This window comes from Natrix helvetica, assembly GCF_964273705.1.
Source record: "Natrix helvetica genome assembly, chromosome: 7".
NCBI classification, from domain to species: Eukaryota; Metazoa; Chordata; class Lepidosauria; order Squamata; family Natricidae; genus Natrix; species Natrix helvetica.
Window position 1 is genome coordinate 14,921,536 of NC_138558.1, and position 23,783 is coordinate 14,945,318.

The following is a 23,783-nucleotide window of genomic DNA, read 5'->3' on the forward strand; positions in this document are numbered from 1 at the left end:
TTTAAACATTCCCGAACCCGCCTCACCCATTAATTCAGAGGCGGTATTCAGCCAGTTCATACCGGTTCGCCTGAACCCGTAGCAGAAATCGTGGGTGGGCCAGCCCACCCGCCCTGGCTCTAGGCCATCCTATTTAGGTAAGTTTTTGAGGCATGTGTGAAAGGTGCACGCACAGAAGCCAGAGGCACGTGTGGAAGGAGTGTGGGTGCCCATAAAGCAAGTGAGTGCGCAGCAAACCGGTGGTAACAAAATGTGAAACCCACCGATGAATTAATTGTATACAAATGACAAGTATTTTTTAATAACCAACCATTTTAGCAGTCAGGAAAGGCCTCTGCGTCAGGGGTGTTTTTCTAACCACTTTACTACTTGTTTGCTGAGAGGGCGTTTTGCACGCGTGCTGCTCTCTTCACTCACACACGTGAGCCATGACTGAAAACTGTTCTGCGCATGTGCAGAAACATGCCAGTGACGGGGAACCGGTTCGGGGGGTGGGGTGACAGGCCTGGGTCGCTGCCGGTTCAAGCGACCCAGGCTGCCATACCACTACCTCTTCGGCTGAACCGGTCCAAACCGGTAGGAATCCACCACTGCTCTGCGTATAGCATGAGTGATTTTCTCCATGTCTCTCTCAAATTAATGCCTAAAGATCGGGATGGCCTCCCAAATACAGTACTGCCTGAGTGTAAAGATGTTCTTTCCCTTATTTAGATAATGACCCTTCAGTGTTCTGAAGAAAAAAAACTTTCCAAACAAAGCATTGATCTTTCTGTACCAGAAATCCATTTTCTTCATAAGCCACCTGTTTTTTGATTTGCCTACTAGCCCATTTTTCCTTTCGATGTCTCTGCCACCTGTTTTATTTTGAGGAAAGTGACGAATGCTCACCTTTGCTCTGAGGACCATTTAAAATAAAGAACCAGATTATAACTACCTACCATATTTTTCGGAGTATAAGACGCACCGGAGTATAAGACGCACCGGAGTATAAGACGCACCAAGGTTTTGAAGAGGCAATTTTTTTAAAAAAGTAGGTAGGTAGATAGAGGGAGAGAGAGGGAGAGAAAGAAAGAGAAATGCAGTAGGTAGGTAGGTAGATAAAGGGATAGAGAGAGAAATAGAGATGGATGGATGGATAGATAGATAGATAGATAGATAGATAGATAGATAGATAGATAGATAAATACAGTAGGTAGGTAGGGAGTGTGTAGGTAGGTAGATAGGAGAGAGAGAGAGAGAGAGAGAGAGAGAGAGGGTAGGTAGGTATGTAGATGTTTCCAGGTGTATTTATCCATGTGCTGGAGAAGGAAATCGCTGACAAACTTAGACTTTGTTTCTGCTGGCACAGCACCTGATCAATGTAATTCTCATCAGTTAAAGAGCTTTCCAAAAGGAAAAAAAAAGTTTTTACACTCAGCAAACCTCCGAAAAACGGCCCATTTTTTGCAAAAAAGGGCCCGGTTTTTTTTCCAAATAAAAGGCACGAATAGCCTTGGGGGGGCTTGCAGATTGCTCCTGGGGGTGTGTGGTGGGCCCAAAAAACAGCAAAAAACGGCCCATTTTTCGCAAAAGCAGGCCTGTTTTTTTGTCCAAAAAAATTGCACGCACAGACTTATGGAGGCTTATAGAGTGCTGCTGGGGGCTGGCAAAAATGACTCGTTTTTCACTCATTTCTGCCCTCCCCAGCCCCGGGAGCTCTCTGAAAGCCACCATAAGGGTATGCACGGCCATTTTGGTAAAAGGGGAGGGGCATCAGGAGGCAAAAAATGCTGTATTCAATGTATAAGACGCACTCAGATTTTCAGCCTCTTTTTTGAGGAAAAAAGGTGTGTCTTATTCTCCAAAAAATAAGGTATGTCATTGTTTATCAAACCTGACCAATTTAAAACATGTGGATTTCAACTCCCAGAATTCCTAAACCAGCAAGATGGGTAGCTGGAGAATTCTGGGAATTGAAGTCCATGGCTGGAAAATTGTGGAACTTGAAATTGGGGTGTGCATACACACACACACACAAAACTGCTTTTTTGCTTACTTCCCCAAAGCCACTTAACTTTAATCTAAGGATTTTTACAGATCTAATAAGTAACTGAATATCCAGAGTTAACAATACCAGTCTTTACAAGTCTTTGTTTCAGCAAAATACCAGCAGAGTTCAAAGTCCACAAAATTTGATTGGAAATATATTAATCTATTCACACTTACTATGATTTCACCTGACTGTTCATTGTTTAATCAGTTGATAAACTACTTGAAACAGATTTCTCCCTAACTTTAGTGCCCTTCATAGGACTATAACTCCACCAATTTCCAGGCAGTGTGGTTAAAACACACATGTTCATTTACTGCATAGTACAACTGGAGGGCTAGCTTGGTGCTTAAGGTGCTGATCAACAACTGGGAGGCCATGAGTTCTAATCCTTCCCTAGGGATGTAAACCAGTTGGAGACCTTGCGGCTGTCACTCTCTCCCAGTCCAATCCCCTCACAAGGTTGTTGGTGTGAGAAAAACAGGAGGGAACATTTGATATGCTGCCTTGAATTGTAAAAAAAATAAAGGCATGATTTAAATATAATGATGCTGTTAAGCATCGTATATGCAAAATTAATATCGTCACTTTTTTGTTTACACGTATGAACCGGAGACAGAGGGGGAGGGAGAGAGATAGGGAGGGAGAGAGGGAGAGGAAGAGAGAGAATGAGAATATAAGAAAATATGTATTTTCAACATTAGCAGGACTAGCCATGATGCCTTATATAACTATTGCCCAAATCATCATCAGCATGCTCATGATACTCAGTTATCTCTTTGGATCCCAGACTGGTTAACTGATGCTATCAAGGTCCTGTTTGTGTGGCTGGAGACTGTGTGGGTCTAGAACAGGGCTGTCAAACCAGTATCTGACCCTCAGGGCCATCATGGAAAAGGGGCTGGCCTGTGTTGCTTCCGCCCGGTCTACCCAATGCAAAGAGGAAACATCGGACCAGCATGGCTTCGGCCTGGTCCACCCAATGCAAAGAGGAAACATCGGACCAGCATGGCTTCGGCCTGGTCTACCCAATGAGAAGAGGAAACATCGGACCAGCATGGCTTCGGCCTGGTCCAACCAATGAGAAGAGGAAACATCGGACCAGCAGCATGGCTTCGGCCTGGTCCACCCAATGCAAAGAGGAAACATCGGACCAGCATGGCTTCGGCCTGGTCCACCCAATGCAAAGAGGAAACATCGGACCAGCATGGCTTCGGCCTGGTCCACCCAATGAGAAGAGGAAACATCGGACCAGCATGGCTTCGGCATGGTCTACCCAATGAGAAGAGGAAACATGCCAGCAGTTTGGGGTTTGACACCCCATTCTAGAAGATGGAGAAGAACTGCCTCTGACTTAGTCCTACCAAAATTGAATGGCTATGGGAGTTTGGGTCACCTTGATCTGGGAATATTCCCTCTTCGATCTTGGATAGATTGCGTTTCCCCATTCAATGACGGCACACAGTCACAGTTCCTGCTCACTGAGCTGAGAAGGCCTTTGCCCAGCTTCATGAGATGTTCCAGTTGTGCCCATTCCTAGACTGAGAGGCCCTGTAGACACTCATGCATTCCATACTCACCTCATGGCTTGACCATTAGACAGTAATGTGGTCTACGTGAAGTTGCTTTTGAAGATCACTCGTAAGCTTCAACTATTGTACTCCAGAATTCAGCAGCAGAGAAAATTACGGACATGCCTCGGTGTGCCTGCGTCACACCTCTGCTCCATGAGCTGTACTGATTATTTGTACTTCCAGTGCAATGTAAAGTGCTGGCTATGATTTATAAAGACATCGAGATGAAGAGCCTAGGTACTTGAGATCTGTCTATATTCTGAGGTGTCTGCCCAATTGATTTTAACTGACAGAATTGGCATGCTTTAAATCCTTCTGATTAAAGAATGGCCTCCATAAGGACCCAGGAAACGTGCCTTCTTGGTTACAGTATCTGCTCTCAAGAATTAGGCCCTCCATTTGGGTCTCACCCTAGTGGCATCCTGAACACCCCCAAAACCTTGATTGTTCTCCCTTGGATGATTGGGACCCCTTTCGTTGGATGTCAGTTGTTGGTGGGATGTTTTGAGGTTGCCAGACTCTAATTTTGTTTTTGCTCTTCTTCTTTTTGTTTTTCTGAGTGTGGTTGGTTCTTCCTCTGTCTCTGTATATTGCTTTGATTCATTGTGAGCTGTTCAGAATCATTTGGGTATGAAATTGAGTAATAAAGAGACAAACCTGCTAAGGCTGTGTTTTTTAAAAAAATACTTTGTGGTTGTGGTCTATTTTTATACTGCTCCTCTGCATTGAGGCTTTAAAGTACAAAACGAAGCATTGATTACAGAAGTGGGTTCTTACCGGCTCGGCCAAGTAGCAGGCTGGCCTGGGTCACAGAACCGGCAGCAACCCAGGCTGGCCATGCCCCCGAACCAGTTCCCCAGTGGCCGCCATCACCATCTTTTTTTTTTTAGTTCTGCACATGCGCAGAACAATTTCCATTGAACTCGTATTCGTGTGCAGCGCACATGAAGCACATGCACAACCGAATGGCAGTAACGCTGGCTGAAACCCACCCCTGATTGATTAGCACACTGTCACTAATTTACAAAGAACTGCAAAATATGGCATCTGCACACATTCCTCAGGAGAATTTAAGTTCAGTTACTCTCCAGGATGTCAGATTGAAAGTGACAGGAGTCTTATCTAATGGAATGGATAAACATCCGTTCTTATTATTATCAGGTAGTTTCACACATAATCTATGTAGATAGTTGCAATTATAAAATGTTGCGTATTAACTTATCCATGGCCATCTTCAGCAGAAGACCCAAAATCTTCAGCTACCAAATTTACAGCAATTTTTTTCACTATCGGTTCTGTGGGCATGGCTTGGTGGCCATGGCAGAAGGATACTGCAAAATCCCCATTTCCTTCCAATCGGCTGGAAGTCGGGAGGCAGAGAATAGATGGGGGCAGGGCCAGTCAGAGGTGGTATTGACCGGTTCTCTGAACCACTCAAAATTTCCACTACTGGTTCTCCACAACAGGTCAGAACCTGCTGAATACTACTTCTGATGTATAGGTAGTCCTCAACTTACAACAGTTCATTTAGTGAACCAATTTCGTTGTATTTAAGTACAATGACAATAAAGATTATACTATGCTATACTATACTATACTAGTGACCGTTCAAAGTTGCAATGGCACTGAAAAAATTGACTTTCACATTTATGACCTTTGCAGCATCCCCATGATCATGTGATCAAAATTCAAATGTTTGGCAACTGGTTCATATTTATGACCAAGGTCATGTTTTGCACCCTTCTGACAAGCAACATCAATGGGGAAGCCAGATTCACTTAACATCCAGGTTACTAACCTATCAACTGCAGTGATACAAGACGGTTCATAAAATGGGGCAAAACTCACTTAAGAAATGTCTCACAACAGAAATTTTGGGCTCAATTCTGGTCATAAGTCGAGGACTACCTGTAGGAGTGCATGCATTCTGGAACCATATGCATTCGGGGACCACAAGCCATTCTGTCTGTCTGTCTGTCTATGTCCATCTATTTCTTCTGTTATAAGAGGGGATCACTAGAGATTTTAAGCATTAAATACATCCAATTTCTCGTGCTGCTTTCAACCAAGAAAATTCAACGGAAACTGAATTTTATCCAGTGTGAAAGGGCTTTATATCTTGGTAAACTAAAGTTTGGAAGACAAAGGAAATAGAAGCCAACATTTTCATTTCCTGCATCTGTCTGATACTGCTTGAAACAGGATGCAGATTTGATGAATTTTGCAAATCAAATTTAGAAAAGCAAATATATTGTTTGTTCTGCCAAGAAACTGACAGTATATCATATTAAAGTTATGGGAAAACCACAGTACCTCAATATCACACTTTTTGAGTGAGAAACATGAATGGGCAGACCAGCCTTTACATCAGAATCTTCTCTCTTTCATTTTTTATGCAAATTCTTTTGCTTCTGGGTTTATTCTCAAGTGTTGCATATATCTCCTATAGCAGGGGTGTCAAACCAGGGGTGAAATCCAGCAGATTCTGACAAGTTCTGAAGAACTGGTAGCAGACATTTTGAATAGTTCAGAGAACTGGCAAATGCCACCTCTGGCTGGCCCCAGAGTGGGGTGGAAATGGAGATTTTATAGCAGGGGTGGCGAACAAGTTCGACAAAAAGCCAAAATTTTAAACTATGAGAGTCAGAGAGCCACACCACGCAGTGACCTGCCAAAACAGACAAACACTCACACAAAAGCATATAATTTTAACAATAATATATTAAACACATAATATAACATGCTCAGTCAGGTGTTTTTTGTTATAAATTTTTATAAACCCATTAGAGCTGCAACGGAAGGCAACGGAAATGTTTTTAGACACAAAGCTTTTGACAAGTTAAAATTCACAGTAAATGGAATAATCTCTACAATCTTTTAATATGGAAAGTCAAAGGCAAGGATGGGCATTTTCTCTTTTATTATTTATAATTGGTTAGGACAGGGGTGTCCAAACTTGGCTGGGGAATTCTGGGAGTTGAAGTCCACAAGTCTTAAAGTTCCCAAGTTTGGACACCCCTGGGTTAGGAGGTCCTGGTGGGCCAGAACTGAAAAGCTAAACAAATATTTCAGCTAAAGATTCAGGTAGAAAGAGATACAAGATGAAATGCTATGCAAATGATATAGTAGTAACGATTATGCAAACACAAAGCTCCATAAGATACTAATGGCAGAATCCAAAGATTTTTGGCTACCTTTTAGAGATAAAAAATTAAATGAAAAGTAAGATAATAAGGCATTCAATTTCCAATGGGAAAAAAAAACATGAAAAGGGGGATTGGGATATGAGAAAAATATAGTGAAATATCTAGAACTCTTATTTAATAGGATATAATAATAATACATTTGAAAACAATTATAACAAATTATTGAATGAAATGAACAATTCCTTGAAACTTAGATATTATCTAAGATAAATGTTTTATTCCAAATGGCACCAACTGGAAGCTGGGTGGTGGGGTGGGGGAGCAAGATTCAAAATCATACAAGACTCAAAAGAAAGATATAGAGGAGCAGCATTTCTTAATCTTAGACTGGATTACAAAGCAAACTGTCTTAATCTTATTTAAAGATAAAATTGAACAATCACCTCTGTGGTCCCTTCCAACCCTGTGATTCTATGGGTTTGGTATATCTACAAATGATTGGCAGATCACCAATCTTTTCCAACTTCCAGTATTTTAAGTTAAATGAAATGTTAAAAATTTAGAAAGATCTCTGCCATAGCCACCATTCTGATAATTGCTTGTCTTTTAACTTCAGTATAATGATTAATTCATTGCATTTGAATTAATCTATTTCCTTGGACACTTTGATCTCTAGTAACTAAGATATAAGTTTGTATTTTTTAAAATATAGAATACTTGATTCATGATGAGGTGCAATAGGTGACTGACAGTACTGCTACAACCTTCCTCTGACTACTTAGTCTTAGCATTTTATTCTGATTAGCAAAGTTCAAGTTCTAAGGGCTGGTTTTTTTGTATTTTTTTAAAAAAGTGGACTCCACAACCCAAAGTCTCCATTCCCCTAATTATTACGCATCTTCCACTTCATCTTAACTTAAGACTTCATCTTAACTAAACACGCGGCTCACGGCCAAAATAAATGAGGCTCTTTGCCTCTTACCATTATTTAGTATGCTGTGGCTCAGATCGCGTGCTAAACCCGGAAGTACGGTCGATGCGACGACGCTCCAGCAGGCAAGCGTCGTCGCGTCGACCGTACTTCCGGGTTTAGCGCACGATCCGAGCCACAGCATACTAAATAATGGTAAGAGGCAAAGAGCCTCATTTATTTTGGCCGCGAGCCGCGTGCGGCTCGCGAGCCGCGTGTTCGCCACCCCTGTTTTATAGTATCTTTCCCCTGGAGTGGGATGGGAATGGAGATTTTGCAGTATCCTTCTGCTGCCACGCCCATCAAGACATGCCCACCAAGCCACACCCACAGAACCGGTAGTAAGAAATTTGAATTTCACCACTGTGTCAAACTCAAGGGCCAGGGGCCGGATATGGCCCATGGTTACTTAAATCTTGCCCACAGGGCTGCCCTGGAAACAGTGAAGAACCGGTCCGCGGTGCTTCTGCCAGTGAAAACAGGCTCCCAAGCTTTGTTTTCGGCTGCCAAGGCCTCCTGCAACCCTCTGCCGGTGAAAATGGAGCTTGGGAGGGCATTTTTGCTGGCAGAGGGTTGTAGGAGGCTGCGACAGCCAAAAACGGAACTCGAGAGCCCATTTTTGCTGGCAGAGCACTCAGGCCACCACAGGTGCCTTCAACAGGAGTGCCATCAAGCTGGCCATGCCCACCCTGGCAATGCTCCCCCATTCCCTCCCTGAGGTCAAACACAACCCTGATGCGGTCCTCAATGAAATCGAGTTTGACACCCCTGTCCAATAGGATACCAGCCTTGCTAAATGCTATCTACATAAACCAATTGAAAAGTAGATGGATTTTAAATGACATTCAACAGACCACTGTTGAAGAGCGTGGGTTGAAACGTAAAGATAGCCTCTATCATGTCTTCAAACTTCCTGATTTGTATTCATAGGAAATCTTGGCAAATTTGTGATCAAAAAGTGCTTTCTCACGATGGGTGTTAATTTTAACCATCAAGTTTCAATATATATATTTTAAGTGAGATCAAATGATTGATTGGGCCTTTCATCATTAAACAAGAAAGCATCTTGTCCCATTCCACCATTTCTTTTGCTTTCGTTCCAAAGTCAGCTCCAAAAATAACTTTTTTAAAAAGTGTCAGCATTATAAAAATGTATCACGAAACATTTTACTGATTGTTGCTTTGATGGATGCAAAGATCAGGTACAAAAGCAAATTAAATACTTAGGGGCTTGAGCAATGAGAAAAATGATGCCAGGGCCCTGCTCAAATCTGAGAGAGTAAAGACCTAACAAAATTAAATGGGACAACAAAAAAGCTTGATAATTTTCTAGGTAAGGATAAAACACCAATTTTAACACCAGACCTAAACAGTCAATTGATTCACTGTGGAGGATGAAGAGGATATGAAGAGGAGACCTAAACTGCTTGGTCTCTTTTTCAGTCTGGAGATAATGTCAGAGAGGAGATGCACTAAAGCAGGGATGTCAAACTCAAGGCCTGCGGGCTGAATCTGATTCACAGGGTGCTTAAATCTGGTCCACAGGGCCAGCCTGGAAACAGCAAATGACCGGCCCACGCTGCCTCTGACAACCAAGTTGGGGCGCGAGGGCCCCATGTGTGCCTCCTGCATTCTGTTTTCGGCCTGGACAGCATCCTACAGCACTCTTCTGGCCCATTTTAGCCAGCAGGGTGCTGCAGGAGGCATCTGTCCCATCTCCCCCACCCCCGGAGAAGAACTACAATGCTGATCCGGCCCTTGAAGAAATCCAGTTTGACACACCTGTTCTAGAGTATAAATAATCCTCAACTTACAATTGAGGCCAAAATTTGTTAAGCAAGACAATTGTTAAGTGCATTTTGCCCACTTTTTCCACAGTTGTTAAGTGAACCGCTTAACCGCTATTAAGTGAATCACGAGGTCATTTAGTGAATCTAGCTTCCCCCATTGACATTGCTTGCCGGAAACTGGCTGGGAAGTCTGCAAATGGGGATCAAATGAACCTGGGATAGTGCAACTGTCATAAATACATGCCAGTTGCCAAGCATCTGAATTTGGATCATTGTAAGTGTGAAAACTGGTCGTAAGTCACATTTTTCAGTGCCATTGTAATTTTGAACAGTCACTAAATGAATAGTTGTTAGTTAGAAGATCCTAGCTCTATCCTGAGTCCATAGTCAATGGACAAGCTGTGCTTCTAGGAAATGAAGGGGCTTTTAGTTAAGAGCCGAATTGGCACAGTGGTTAGAGTGCAGTACCGCAGGCTGCTACTGCTGCCTACAATTTGGTAGTTTGAATCTCACCAGGCTCAAGGTTGATTCAGCCTTCCGTCCTTCCGAGTGGGTAAAATGAGGACCCAGATTGTAGGGAGCAATAGGCTGACTCTATAAACCGCTTAGAGGGGGCTGTAAACAGAGATGGTATTCAGCCAGTCTACAGGTTCTGGAGAACCGATAAGAGGAAATTTTGAGTAGTTCGGAGAACCAGCAAATAGGCTGGCCCCACCCCGGCTGCCTCCCAGCTGATCTTCTTTTGTTGCCCTGAACAGGAGAATGGAGCTGAAAAGCAGGTTAGCGGGATGGGAAGGGAATGGGGATTTTGCAGTAGCCTTCCCCTGCCATGCCCACAAAGCAGTGGTGGGTTCCAGACCCCAGCACAGCCGGTACGCTGCCCACGGGCTGGGTGCACGCCACCAACCTGCGACACCCGGCTGCTCAGCGAAAGTTGCACAGGCGCTGCATGCTGTGCGCGCATGAGGAATTGGCCCGGTTGCTTCAAAAACTGGTAAGAAATGCGGGTGGGCCAAAGTAATCACCGTACCAGTACGGTGGCTGCTGCTCCCAGCTGCTACTGGTACGGCTGTACTGGGCCGTACCGCCCGGAACCCACCAATGCCACAAAGCCATGCCCACAGAACCGGTAGTAAGAATCCCACCACTGGCTGTAAAGCATTATATAAGCCTTAAGTGCTATTGCTATTATGCAAAAAGGAAAGGAAGAAAAAAAGAAAGGAAAAGGCAGTTGGTCAACATGCAAATCACTAACATTCTGGCTGCATTTATACAGCAGCATGTCAATCTGGTTTTTCTCCCCCCCCCCTCCAATGTTTGCATCTGTAAAAATCTTGTAACCCGTGAAGGTGCTTAAACAACTATAAAGGGGAATAATGTAATCAACCTCCCCCTACCACTTTTTAAAATGGGCAGACTGAGCAATGCTTCAGGTTTTATCCATGGTATTAAGAACCTCCTATGTCTGGATTTTGCTTTATTTTCCCTAGAAGCAAATGAAAACTGCTGCAATGTGCCAAGAGAAAATCCAGATTATAGCTGCCAACTGTGTTTTGAACCAAATAAAATGCCTAAGGAGACTTCAAAGGTAGCCCCATTGTGAACACACACTGCAGCAATCATGTCACTAGGGCATGTGATTGTAGCAAAGCTGTATCTTAGTGTGTCTGGTGCTATAGCTACCCTCGGATATAGTTCGGTGAAAAAGGACTCACTTCTTTCAGACACACAACACATTGTTTTGTTCCTTTCCTCCTTCCCTCTCCCCCATATCTGTTTGTACCAGAAAAGGAACTTACCAGGGGTGAAATTCAGCAGGTTCTGGAGAAGCAGTAGCAGAAATTTTGAGTAGTTTGGAGAACCAACAAATATCATCTCTGGCTGGCCCCAGAATGGGGAGGGAATGGGGATTTTGCTGGATCCTTCCCCCAGGAGTGGGGAGGGAATGGAGATTTTGCAGGATCCTTCCCCCAGGAGTGGGGTGGGAATGGAGATTTTGCAGTATCCTTTCCCCAGGAGTGGGGAGGGAATGGGGATTTTGCAGTATCCTTCCCCCAGGAGTGGGGAGGGAATGGGGATTTTGCAGTATCCTTCCCCCAGGAGTGGGGAGAGAATGGAGATTTTGCAGTATCCTTTCCCCAGGAATGGGGAGGGAATGGAGCTTTTGCAATATCCTTCCCCCAGGAGTGGGGTGGGAATGGAGATTTTGCAGTATCCTTCCCCCAGGAGTGGGGAGGGAATGGGGATTTTGCAGTATCCTTCCCCTGCCATGGCGGCCAAGCCACGGCCACAGAACCGGTAATAAAAAAATTGAATTTCACCACTTGGGAGTTATCCCTAAAACCAGCAAGTTTTCTCTTACCAGTGTAGGAAGTTAGCACCCACTTCTCTCCTAGAAGAATCAAATATTCTAGGAAATGTTTGTCAGTGGGACATTAAGTTCTGAGCCAGTTATTCTGCACAACAGCTCTAGGGTGATGGGATTAAGACATGATAGGATTAGCCCTCCAGCCATCTAGCAACAGAACTCACCACATGGCACCTGGGGAGATTATATCACCCAGCAAGATTCAGCGAGACCTGGGACACAGTCAATTAACAAAGTTAGCTAAGACCCCTGCCCCCTGGGAGTCTAACAGTAAATGGGACACATTTCTTGGACAGAAACAGGAAACTCTTAAGGTGGGGCCCAAGAGAGGTTATAAAACCCAGGGACTCTCAGCATCTCTGTCCTTTTTCTTCTTCTTCACCCAACATCTTCAAGGCATGTGACCTTGTCCACCATTCAAACATGTTTCCAAACAGCCACCATGTTTCCAGTGTCCTTCTCCCCACTTGGAACTGAACCCGGAGGGACATTTCTTCCAACAGAAGAAGGGAAAGGAAGGAAATCTGCATATGCAAAACTAGCTTTAGACCTTTCCCTGGATAGAACTGCAAGCTATTTTGATGGGTTAAAAACACATCAGCAATTCAATAGGCTAGTTGGCTTCTCTCTCAAGTAGCACACATAGAAATACAGAGTCCCTGCACACGTGTGCATATGGACACACGCCCACATTTTTATCCTACCAGGTATTCCCCTGCATCTTCTTTTCAAAACAACTGTGAATTGAGTTAGTGATTGGTGCAAGGTCACGCTGTGATCTTTACAATCAAGTAAAAGCTGGAACCTCCTTCTCTCTTCCTAAGAGTTCCAATTATCTTAGCAAAAATCACTTCTAAGACCCTGGACAAGTTCACCACCGGGCTCTCCCTTTTATCTTCTATAAGGCAGAAATGCCAGCAGCTGAAGGACAAGTTGCACTTCTAGACTGCGGCAAGTCACACTGCCTAAGTTAAAAGCACTGATGATGTTTCCTAGTTTACAATAATACAATACAATAGCAGAGTTGGAAGGGATCTTGGAGGTCTTCTAGTCCAACCCCCTGCCTAGGCAGGAAACCCTATACCGTTTCAGACAAATGGCTATCCAACATCTTCTTAAAGACTCCCAGTGTTGGGGCATTCACAACTTCTGGAGGCAAGCTGTTCCACTGATTAATTGTTCTAACTGTCAGGAAATTTCTCCTCAGTTCTAAGTTGCTTCTCTCCTTGATTAGTTTCCACCCATTACTTCTTGTTCTACCCTCAGGTGCTTTGTAGAATAGTTTGACTCCCTCTTCTTTCTGACTGAGTTTGGGCAATGAAACATCTGCAAGAAATCAACCAAGTTCAGAGGGCACCAAGGGCCCCTCATTTCAACCCTGAGCTTTATTGGGAACAGGTGACAAAGGATACTTTCCCTGCCATTTTTCTAGGTGCAGACCTCTCTTTTTTACTTGTGGCAAAATGATAGTGTCAGCCACAAACACAGTGGTACTTTACTGCAGAGGTTCTCAGCAGATGGCCCGGAGCGATGTTGTTACAGGGGGGTACAGAAATGGCTGAAGAAATGTTCTGATTTAAATATGGAGTTAAGTCTTGGGGGTCCGTGGCCACAAAAGGTATTTCAAGGAGGTCCATGGTGAAGAAAAGCTTGAGAACCCCTGTCTATGGAGATTCTCAGTCATCCAGGTCAAGGTTGTCCCAAAGGTGCTTCCCCCCCACCCCCCAAGAGGCAACTGGACACTCAGAGCTGAAGAAGCTTCTTGGATGAGAAGTGAAACGTCTTCAAAAAAAAGCAGAAAATCCAGTTGCCTCTTGGAAAAAAAAATCAAACCACAGTTAAGAACCACTGTTTTACTTAATTTATTTTGAACAGGAAATGGGGGAGTGAAGAACACCTTAGGTCTGTGATGGTGAACTTATGGCACGTGTGCCCAAAGTGGCACGCAAAACCATATTGCCTGGCACACACGGTGTTGCCCGTTCCTCTTGTGGGTTTCTGACACGCATGCGCGCGCAACTATCACCTGGCCTTCGTGCGGGTGGCAGTGCCAGAAACCGGAAGAGTTGGTCTTCCATTTTCCGGCGAGTGCATGCCCCCTGGGCAGCTTCTCTTCCTGGTTGCGGCCCAGGCATGCGCGCGAAGTGGTCCCTTTTTGGCACTCGGTGCAGAAAAGGTTCGCCATCACTGCCCTAGGTCATTTTTCTGGATGGTTCTGAATGCTCCCTGGACTACATGAAGAACATGATTCTGGGGAACGATACTTCATCAAGTCCTGCTTTTTCCATTTAGCTCTTCTGCGAGGGGACAGCTAGACTGCTCAAAAGTATAGGGGCATCATTAAATATGCCTTCTAGGTCTTGTTCAAATAGTCCTTCATTCAGGACTATAATCATCATCTTCTTCTTCTTTTAATGACCCCACCATCCCTTGCGTGGTAGAGTCTGGGCAACTGAATGGAGCAAGCAGAGCGTTTAATGGCCGGATGCCCATCCTGTCGCCAATGAGGAGTTTTGTTCAGCAGATATATTCTCATTGTGCCGAGAAAGAGAAATATCTGCCTCTACCTAGGATCGAACTCACAGATTGTGAGGCGAGAGCTCCACCTCTAGGCCACTGCAACACTCCTGATTTATGACTATAGTGAAACTACACATTTCGGTCGTAAGTCATAATACGACTTCTGTCATGTCGAAGCACCCATGGGTAACCTTATTTTACAACTTTTTAAAAATGGTGGTCATTAAGCAAATGCTATGTTAAGTGAATCGCCGTATTCCTATAGGACTTTTTTTTTTGCTAGAAACTGGCCATGAAGCCTGGCACCTGGCAAAGATGTCATAAATCGTGGTTATGTGATGCGGTCTGTTGCAACTGACTAGTAAGCTGATTGCCAAGTGCCCAAAATGCAGTCATCTGACCCTGTGTGTGTATGTGTGGCCATTTGAATTCTGGGACTGAGTCATAAGTAGCTTGTTTGATGGGAGTCTATCATAACTTCAAAATGTCGCTAAGTGATCAGTCCTTAAGCAAGGACTACCTGTAATTCTTACAATAATAATCCTAAACTATTGCAGGGTTTGCAGTTCCATGGAAATCTGCACAATTGGCATCCAGAAGGAGTTGGGTCCAATCCTCAGCCTCACTAATTCCATAGAATTCCTTTCTTTTAGAATAGCTGGTTGGGGAATTCTGGGAGTTGAAGTCCACGTATCTTAAAGTTGTCAAGGTTGGGAAAGACTGTTTTAGAATCTTCCTGCTTGCTGATTAGGAATTCTGGGAGTTGTAAAACCACACATCAAGATTGCCAGAGGGTTGAAAAGTTATACCAGTTGATGGGGGGGGGGGAAATCTTACTTGAAAATGCCCTTGAAAGCAGGCAAGATTAAGCTAGATGGTGAAGCAATCTGATTCGGGCACAAACAGACTATAAGAAAATGTAGAGCTGACCAAATATCTGTGTTACCATCTTAACACCCTTTGGAGAATGCATAGAAAGATTTCCTCTTTCATCCTGTTTCTAATCCTATATGCTGGTATCTTTACGATTTATATTGTTTTATTTAGTTTCCTAGTGTGATTTGATTGCTTACTTAGTATCCTATGACTATCACTAAGTGTTGTATCTTATGATTCTTGATGAATGTATTTTTTTATGTACCCTGAGAGTTTATGCACCGAAGACAAATTCCTTTTGTGTCCAATCACGCTTGGCCAATAAATAATTCTATTCTATTCTATTCTATTCTATTCTATTCTATTCTATTCTATTCTATTCTATTCTTCTTCTTCTAGCATTTGGCTATGGAATGGTTTGTAAATGAAGAAACTTAAAGGAGAAACAGCCTAATTTCTCCCAAGTTAAAAAAAGATGCGCTAACAGATGTATGGGTCAACACAGACAATTCATAGGATAGCAATATATATTTTTTGCAAATATTTCTTGCTCAGGCTTTTCCTGTCTGTCACCCAACTAGTCAACCAGGGACCCGAAACATCAATGTGAGCGTTAACGAAGAAAACCACAAGCCTGTATTTTGTTTTTTTTTCTGAGGCTGTTGCTTGTTTTCGGATCCACCTGGGCTGGGGCAGCGTTTGGTAGCTGTGACAGTTGTGTTGCTATGGTGATGACTCTTCTCTACCGGATGGCAAAAATAAAACGAGAGTGGGGGAAAAAAACCACCCGAAAGCTAATCACACTGCAGCAAAAAACACAATGGCAAAGGGTCCAATATTTACACCTAGTTCCATTCATGTCAAATTTGTGTTTTTATAGGGAAAATTTCCCAGTGGACTATGAGCAGACATTTTCAGTTGGTAGAAACCTTTGGTCAAAAGCTCCAACCGGATATGCTATTATTCTTTCAAAAAAACATTCATAATTGGCGCTTTTGTCTTTGGGTGTTTGTTTGTTTTTTGGTCTTTTAACTTCCCTTCCCCATTAAAGAAACCTCAAGATGTCATTGTTTCCTCAGAGTACCTTTACACAGCTATCTTGTGTGGTTTGCTGTTATCTATAGACAAACCACTCCTTAGAAACAGGAAGAGGGAAGTCGGTAGGTTTAAAGCTATTTAAAAAAAAAAAAACAGGGAGGGAGATGTGGTAGAAATAAAGGGAAAATAAAAATGCACGCTTCTCCCAAACGGAGTTACAGATGAGTGTTTGCCTGGCTTATCTTGCTGGAGTTGGCACGCCTGTGGAAGCTGGGAAACCTATGTGGGAAGGCTGTATTCTCACAACAAAACCTGAGTCATTCCCCTCACAAAAGCTTCACTGGGCGTAGCAACATCTGTTCTTCTGCGGATTGCATTTATGAATGGGCCAAATCAACGCTGGCCAGAAGCCTTGATTTCCTTCCCTTCAGAATAGTCCTTTATGTCTGCACGTGCCTGCTTTCTCTCCTTTTTTGAGGCTACATCTCCCATCATCCCCAGCCCCACTGGCCTAACCATTGGAGGGTGTCTTCAAGACAGCAGCCGGAACTTGCATTAGGGACAAATACCAGAGGCTTTTATTTTCAGAAAAATTCATCTGGCCAGTCCAAGTAAATAACAGTTTGCACACACGCCATGCCTTCAGTTCTATTCCTTCTTTTCAGTTCTATTCCTTCTTTTCTTTCTCTTCCCCCGCTCCCCTGCAAATCTTGGCATTGTTAGTGCCCTTCAATTCCTTCTCTGAGAAGGGCAGGGGGGGAGGAATAATCCCAAAAAGGCATCACGTATTGGGGGGAGGAGAGGCAGGGATGAGTTTGGGAGCCAATTTTTAACAAGGACAACAGGAGAACAAACATTCTTTGGGATGGGATCCCTGTATATAAAGTATGAGAGCAAAGACTGAAGGAAGCCCTTTTCATAAATGTTTTTCTTTACTTTCTCCACCATTTCCACATGGGATGGAAACCCCAGGGTTAAACCGAGGTGTGAAACTTGCACAGAATCCAACCTAGAATTTCTTGCAAAATACACACTGGGAGGAAATGTATTTCCTTTGATGTAAACCTGGTAGGGTTGTTGTTTTTTGGGGAGGGGGGGCAGAGAGGGGGGGCTTGTTTAAACCAGGGGTCACCAACCTTTTGGATCTCAAGGACCACTAAATTCCTAATTTTAAATCCCGCGGACCTCTGATTTGATTTTTTTTAAAAAAAGAAAGATAAATAGCATTTAGTTCAATATAAAAAAATGCAAATAATTTTTTTCTGCGGGACCACCAACATTTTCTAGCGGACCCCTGCCTTAACCCACCGAGCAGAAGAAAATGGCAAAACGGATCAAAATAGTTGGCGAGACACTCGCTTGCCTCTTAAGACCTGTAGCTCATCCGCCCAAGTTCACAGTACTCAACGCGCTGCCCACCCAAAGTACTTCTGGCTGCAGCCCGAACGGCTTATCCCGCGCCCGGTTTTGTCCCCCCCCCCCATAGGGTGGTACCGCCGAGGTCATCTAGCCCACCCCCAGCCCACCCGCTCGGGATAGCATCTCCACGAAAAAGCATCTCTGGGAAATCCCCGGGAGCAAGACGGGAATTCCCAAGAAGGGAGCGAGGAAATAGCGGCCCGCTTCAGTCCACCCCGTCCCGTTCGGCTATCGAGGGAAAACCCGTTTTCTCCTGCTTACAGAGGCGAGGTGTCCGTGGCGCCTCCCGCCCGTCGCTCATTCCCCAATCTCGGCCGGCGAGCTTGTGCAAGCCGCGGCTTCCTCACCTCTCCGCAGGCAGGAGGAGGAACCGGCTGCAGCCTCCTCTTCCTCAGCCGCCGCTGCAGCGCAGACGTCCAGGCGGGTTGACCTTGCGGAGAGAGAGAGAGAGAGCCTTCCCCGTAGCCTGAAAGGAGGACCCGCCGGCCGGGGAGTGGAGGGGACCGAGCCGCGAAGCTACGAAGGAGTCGGTCGTTAGCCGCGGCGTGGCTATGGTGCAGGTGCCGCCAAAGGCGGGAAGGACGGCCGGGCGCTCGCTCGCTCGCTAACCTCACTCGGTCTCCCCGCGTCGGGCTGTTTCCGCTGCCGAGCGGCTCGGATCGGCTGCTGTTTGGCGCCCGTCCGCCTGCCTGGCCTTCCTTCGAAGCGGCAAGAGGTGGAAGAGCTCGCCGGGCGAAAGGGGCCGGCGCGTCAGAGGCACGCCGTGTGGGGAGGTCGGGGAGGAAGCGAAGAGGCGGCGGAGCTGCCCCAGCGCCGCGCCAGAGAGGTGGAGCTGGCGTCGAGCCCGGCCAGCCTTCCCTCCTCGTCGGGGGGGGGGGGGGGGGGGAACAACTCCGGCTCGGTTCGTCCTTGGGCGCCTTAAAAGTACAGGTAGCCCTCGCCTGGCGGCCACAATCCAGCCCCACGTTTCTTCCCAAGTGGCTAAGTGAAGCGATTGTGAAGTGAATTTATTTGGCCCTGTGTTAACGACCTTTCTCGTCACGGTTGTTAAGCGGGTCGTTGCGGTTGGTATGTTAGTAACTGATCCCTGCTTCCTCCTTGACTTAGCTACTTGTCAGAAGGGGGGGGAGTAACATGGTTGTTAAGTGAGCCCTGCTTCCTCCTTGACTTAGCTACTTGTAAGAAGGGGGGAGAAGTAACACGGTTGTTAAGTGAGCCCTGTTTCCTCCTTGACTTTGCTACTTGTAAGGGGGGGGGAAGTAACACGGTTGTTAAGTGAGCCCTGCTTCCTTCTTGACTTTGCCATTTGTAAGAAGGTGGGGTGGGAGAAGAGGATCACATGAGCCCCGGACACTGCAGTGGTCGTAAATATGAATCAGTTGCCAAGCACCTGAATTTTGATCGCAGGAGTGTTGGGGGTTCTGCAACGGTTGTAAGTGTGAAACATTTTTTTTGCCCTAATCTTTTATTTATTTTATTATTTATTTAGTTTGTCACTCATGTACAAGATAACAGGAATAAGAATTAACATGAATAAGAACATAGAAAATGGGGACAAATAAATGGGGACAGTGGGACAGGGACGTTAGGCACTTTTTTCAGTGCCGTCGTAACTTTGAATGGTCACTGAACAAACTGTTGTAAGTAGAGCGCTACCTGTAGTTTGTTCTGTGGCACCTGCAAGCGGAGAGCAAGGAAAAGGGTGCCTCTGACCATATGCAGAATTCTCTGACATTGCCTCCCCCTCCCTTTCCACGCTCACCTTTGCGCAACTCAGACCCATAGATTGGCTTCCAGGTGCATGGAATTAATGGACAGACTTTCACTGTAGATAGTTCAGGGGGCTATTTCCAGAGATTAGATAGGAAGCACGTTCTGTTATTTGGTTTAAAGTGTGGAAAAAGTTGGAGGAAAATAATATTTTTGAGATGAATGGGCGAAGGCACTTCTTCCCCCAGAAGGAACTAACACCGCAAATGATTGTTATTTTTACACACACACACACACACACACACACACACAGAGAGAGAGAGAGAGAGAGAGAGAGAGAGAGAGAGAGAGGGAGAGAGAATGCATGTAGACTTTATTGTGCCAATAAAAATCAGGAGGGAGAAAACCCCCAACTCAGAAGGAATACAGTATATGGAATTTTGTGCACATGGGGGCACTTTGGTAAAATGGCTTCTAGCCATTCATGAAACGGCTGCAGAGAAGGGAAAGTAGCCAATGACAAAAACATGGATTTCCCAGAATGCTTCTTATCACACCTTCTATTCCCTGCAACTGCAGCTTAGTTTCTAGCTTCTATGCTTCCAAACTAGATTACTGCACATTTCCTGATCAAAAAGAAAAAAAAATAGAAACAAACCTACCCCCCCCCAACTCCCCAAAAAGAATGTTATGGGATGCTTTGCAGCCTGTTGACTTCACAATTTTTCAGCTAAACTATAGGGCAATGATGGCGAACCTTTTTTGTCTCGGGTGCCAAAAGCATGCGCCCGCATGCCCATCCCCATAATGTAATCCCCCACACACACTATGCCCCTTGCGCATGTATGCGTGACCCCCTTGCTGCCCCGCGCATGCGTGCAGGGCTTTCTTGGAGCTTGGGGAGAGCGAAAATACCCCCCCGCCCCTCGGAGGCAAGAAACAGTCTGTTTTCCAACTTCCGGTTTGCGCGTTGGGCAAACTGAAGCCTCCGGAGAGTGAATAACAGCCCAACACGCAAACTGGAAGTCAGAAAACAGCCCGTTTCTGGCCTCCGGAGGGCGAAATATGGCTGAAAACCAAGGCCGAAAATCACCTTTCAGTGCGGGAGCTGAATGAGCAACGCCTCGTGTACCCTCAGAAATGGCGTTAATTACGTTAGCTTCATCCTTTTTGTACACTCATAGATGAGGTGAGGCAGAATGCAATGCGAGTGTGGCCATTTTGACGAAGTCCCTGGATTCAATGGAGGCTTATACTAGATAGGTGCTAAGTGAAGTGTAAGTGAGCATAAGTGCATAAATGCCAGACGTATGACCCGAACCGAGCGGTACATTTAGAATAGTGAGGGAGAGACAAAACTATTATTAATGAAGTGTAGAGAGAGTCAAGGCCAATGTAAGAAAGTACTATATCATACAATGTGCAATTAAACTGAATAGAATAGAACAGAATAGAGCTGGAAGGTACCTTGAAGGTCTTCTAGTCCAGCCCCCTGCTCAAGCAGGAGAACCTATACTATTTCAGATGCGTGGCTGTCTAGTCTCCTCTTGAAAACCTCCAGTGATCGTGTGCCCACGGTTTTTGAAGGCAAACTGTTCCACTGGTTGTTCTCACTTGTCAGGAAGTTTCTCCTTAATTCCAGGTTGCTTCCCTCTTTGGTTCGTTTCCAACCATTATTTCTTGTCCTGCCCTCAGGTGCTTTGGAGAATAATTGGACCCCCTCTTCTTTGTGGCAGCCCCTCAAATACTAGAACATTGCTATCATGTCACCCCTTTGGGTCCTTTAGATGTGCGGCTAGCTCCCTAAAACGGATTGGACACATTCACAATATTAACTCTAGCCACAGTTGTGGTGAAAGCTACCTGTGTGCTGCCTGTTGTGGAGAATCATATTATCAGTAGGAGAGGAGATGCTTTCTCAGCACCATTGTTTCTCTTTTTCACTGTTCCAATAACTCCAATTTTTCTCCCCTCTTAGTTCTATTGAGATAGACACCAGTAACCTGATTTTTCATATTTTTAAACTCTAAAACTATTCTTTTTGTGGGTTGGCGTTAATAGAAGTCTATAGTACAAATTAATATAAGGACCTTAGAATAGAATAGATTAGAAAGTGATTAAAAGAAACATTTTTGTCCTGCCCATTATGTGCAGAATTATTATTTTCATTTAAGGTCTCTGTTATAACAATTTGCACAAAACAGTGCAGCTAGTTTCACTAACTTCACTGAGCCCAAATCTGACAATGGTTCAAATCTGGCTTGGCTGCACACACTATGTGTATTCAAAGTCACACATGCCACAATGATACAGGGGCGCGGTAGCTCAGTGGCTAAGACACTGAGCTTGACGATCAGAAAAGTCGGCAGTTCAGCGGTTCGAATTCCTAGTGCCGTGTAACCAAGTGAGCTCCTGTTACTTGTCCCAGCTTCTGCCAACCTAGCAGTTTGAAAGCATGTAAAAATGCAAATAGGAACCACCCTTGGTAGGAAGGTAACGGCGTTCCGTGTGCCTTTGGCCACATGACCACGGATGACAGCGCTGGCTCTTCGGCTTTGAAACGGAGATGAGCACCGCCCCCTAGAGTCAGGAATGACTAGCACATATGTGCGGGGTGGAACCTTTACAATGCTACATGTGCTACAACTCACTCATGATTCATTGAATTGTGTCCATCTGACAATTTTTTTTTTCATGGGAGACACTATCTTGAACTGAATTCCAGGAGGATTAGTACAACATCTTAGATTAAAAAATGGTTTTCTACTTTGCCATATATGCCTCGCCAGGAATAAAGCAAGGATGGTGAAGTAGTTGTTCTGAGATGTTTAAAAATCTACTCACATCAGATTTTTTAAAATAAATGCCATCTGATCCCCCAGAGGGGAGGGTGTGACATCAGGCAAAAAAAGAAAAAAACTGTTTCAGCCTTTTGCAATGATCAGAATCACCCAACATTCAAAACTTCCTCAGTTGTTCAGTTTTATAAGCAGGCTGCTGAATTATATTAGATATGTGTATATTTCCTATCTTTTTCCATATATAGGAATTAAAAAAAACACATAGAACTATAAAAAAACTACCTCTAAGATCATTAGTCCATAGAGTCCAGTACCTTCTACCCTAATTAGTAATGAATTTTTGGATGTCAACCAGCTCCATCTGGAAATCTGGTGACTGACCTGAGATTCTTTGCATGCAAAGCATGTTCTGTATCATTAAGCTGCAGTCCTTCTGGCATCAATTTTTATTATTATGCCTTTGATTTTGCTTACGCTGCGCATTTCCAGCAGCATTATTTATACAAAGGATCCAAGTTGCTTCTGTGTTTCTTTTCCAGCTTTTAAGGACATTGTCTCAAAATTATGACAATGGAAAGCTTATTGTTCGGTTTGCCATTGGAAATCTATTTATATCTCAGCAATATCCATAAACACCAGTTTCTTTTGTTCAGTGTAGCCCATTTTAGGAGTTGGCTAACAGAGATGAATCTAATGAAGTAATATTCAAGTCAACGATTATCCTGTTTTTTTCTCAGAGATACACCTGTAAATTTACTTTTTCTTTATGAGAGTGCAAAGATGTGTTCCAGCTTGCAGACCAATTTTAAATTTGGCAATCCAATTAAGGCTCCAACCAAATGAGACACATAATCATATATATCTTCTACTTAACATTTTTAAAATACCAAAAGTAGCCTCCAGAGAATCCACTGTTGTATTAGAAGTAATGTTCCTCTTGAAAATTAGTTAGGCTCCTTGTTGTTTTTCATCTACAAGAGAAAATTTGTAGACACTTACAATTCCTTCCAGGGCTGATAGAGCTATAGGAAAAGGTAAGGATTTGCAGTATGAAGTAGAAATCAGCCTGTACAAAAATATTGTCACTTTTTTTCTCTCCAAACGCTGCTTTATTTAATTATTTACTTATTGGCTTGGCTTACAAGCTGTCCCAATCAACCAATTCCGAACAGTGTAACACTCCCTTAAATCTGTACTTTGAATTAAAATGAATACATAATAATCAAAACCGAAACCAAACTCAGGAATAAAATATTCCAAAAAGCTGATTAAAATAATTATTCACTCAAAGGGATCGTCATGGTAGCTGTTAACTGTGGTAAAATACCCTGGTCTTTACAAACGTACAAAGGAGATACAAGGGGGCCCTCTCTTCTAGACCTTAGTAAACATGGAGATGTTATTCAGAGAAGATAGCTCCATAGTGTTCTGACATAGGCTTCCCAAAAGCACGAAGGCGACTCCTCGTCCGATAAAGCCCCTTTCATTTAGTTAAAGTGAATTCCTCTCCAGCAAAGTCCCGGCCAACAGTCTTTCAAGAGA

At 44.2% G+C, this 23,783-nt stretch overlaps 1 protein-coding gene and 1 long non-coding RNA gene across 5 annotated transcripts in view; one reads left to right on the forward strand and one right to left on the reverse strand.

Moving 5' to 3' along the window:
• Positions 1-18,224, reverse strand: part of GPRIN3 (GPRIN family member 3) — a 35,518-nt gene extending 17,294 nt beyond the window's left edge. The window contains exon 1 of one of the 3 annotated variants that reach the window (XM_081959559.1): positions 18,078-18,224. The gene's annotated coding sequence lies outside the window, so the exon portion shown is untranslated. Of the gene's footprint in view, positions 1-17,991 lie in introns of all 3 variants that reach the window. The other 2 variants (XM_081959560.1, XM_081959561.1) reach the window with 2 other exon arrangements.
• A 423-nt stretch (positions 18,225-18,647) lies between these two features.
• The window catches only part of LOC309395373, a 40,413-nt gene continuing 35,277 nt past the window's right edge, over positions 18,648-23,783 (forward strand). The window contains exon 1 of one of the 2 annotated variants that reach the window (XR_014175895.1): positions 18,648-18,794. This is a non-coding gene — a long non-coding RNA (uncharacterized lncRNA). Of the gene's footprint in view, positions 18,799-23,783 lie in introns of both variants that reach the window. The other variant, XR_014175896.1, reaches the window with a different exon arrangement.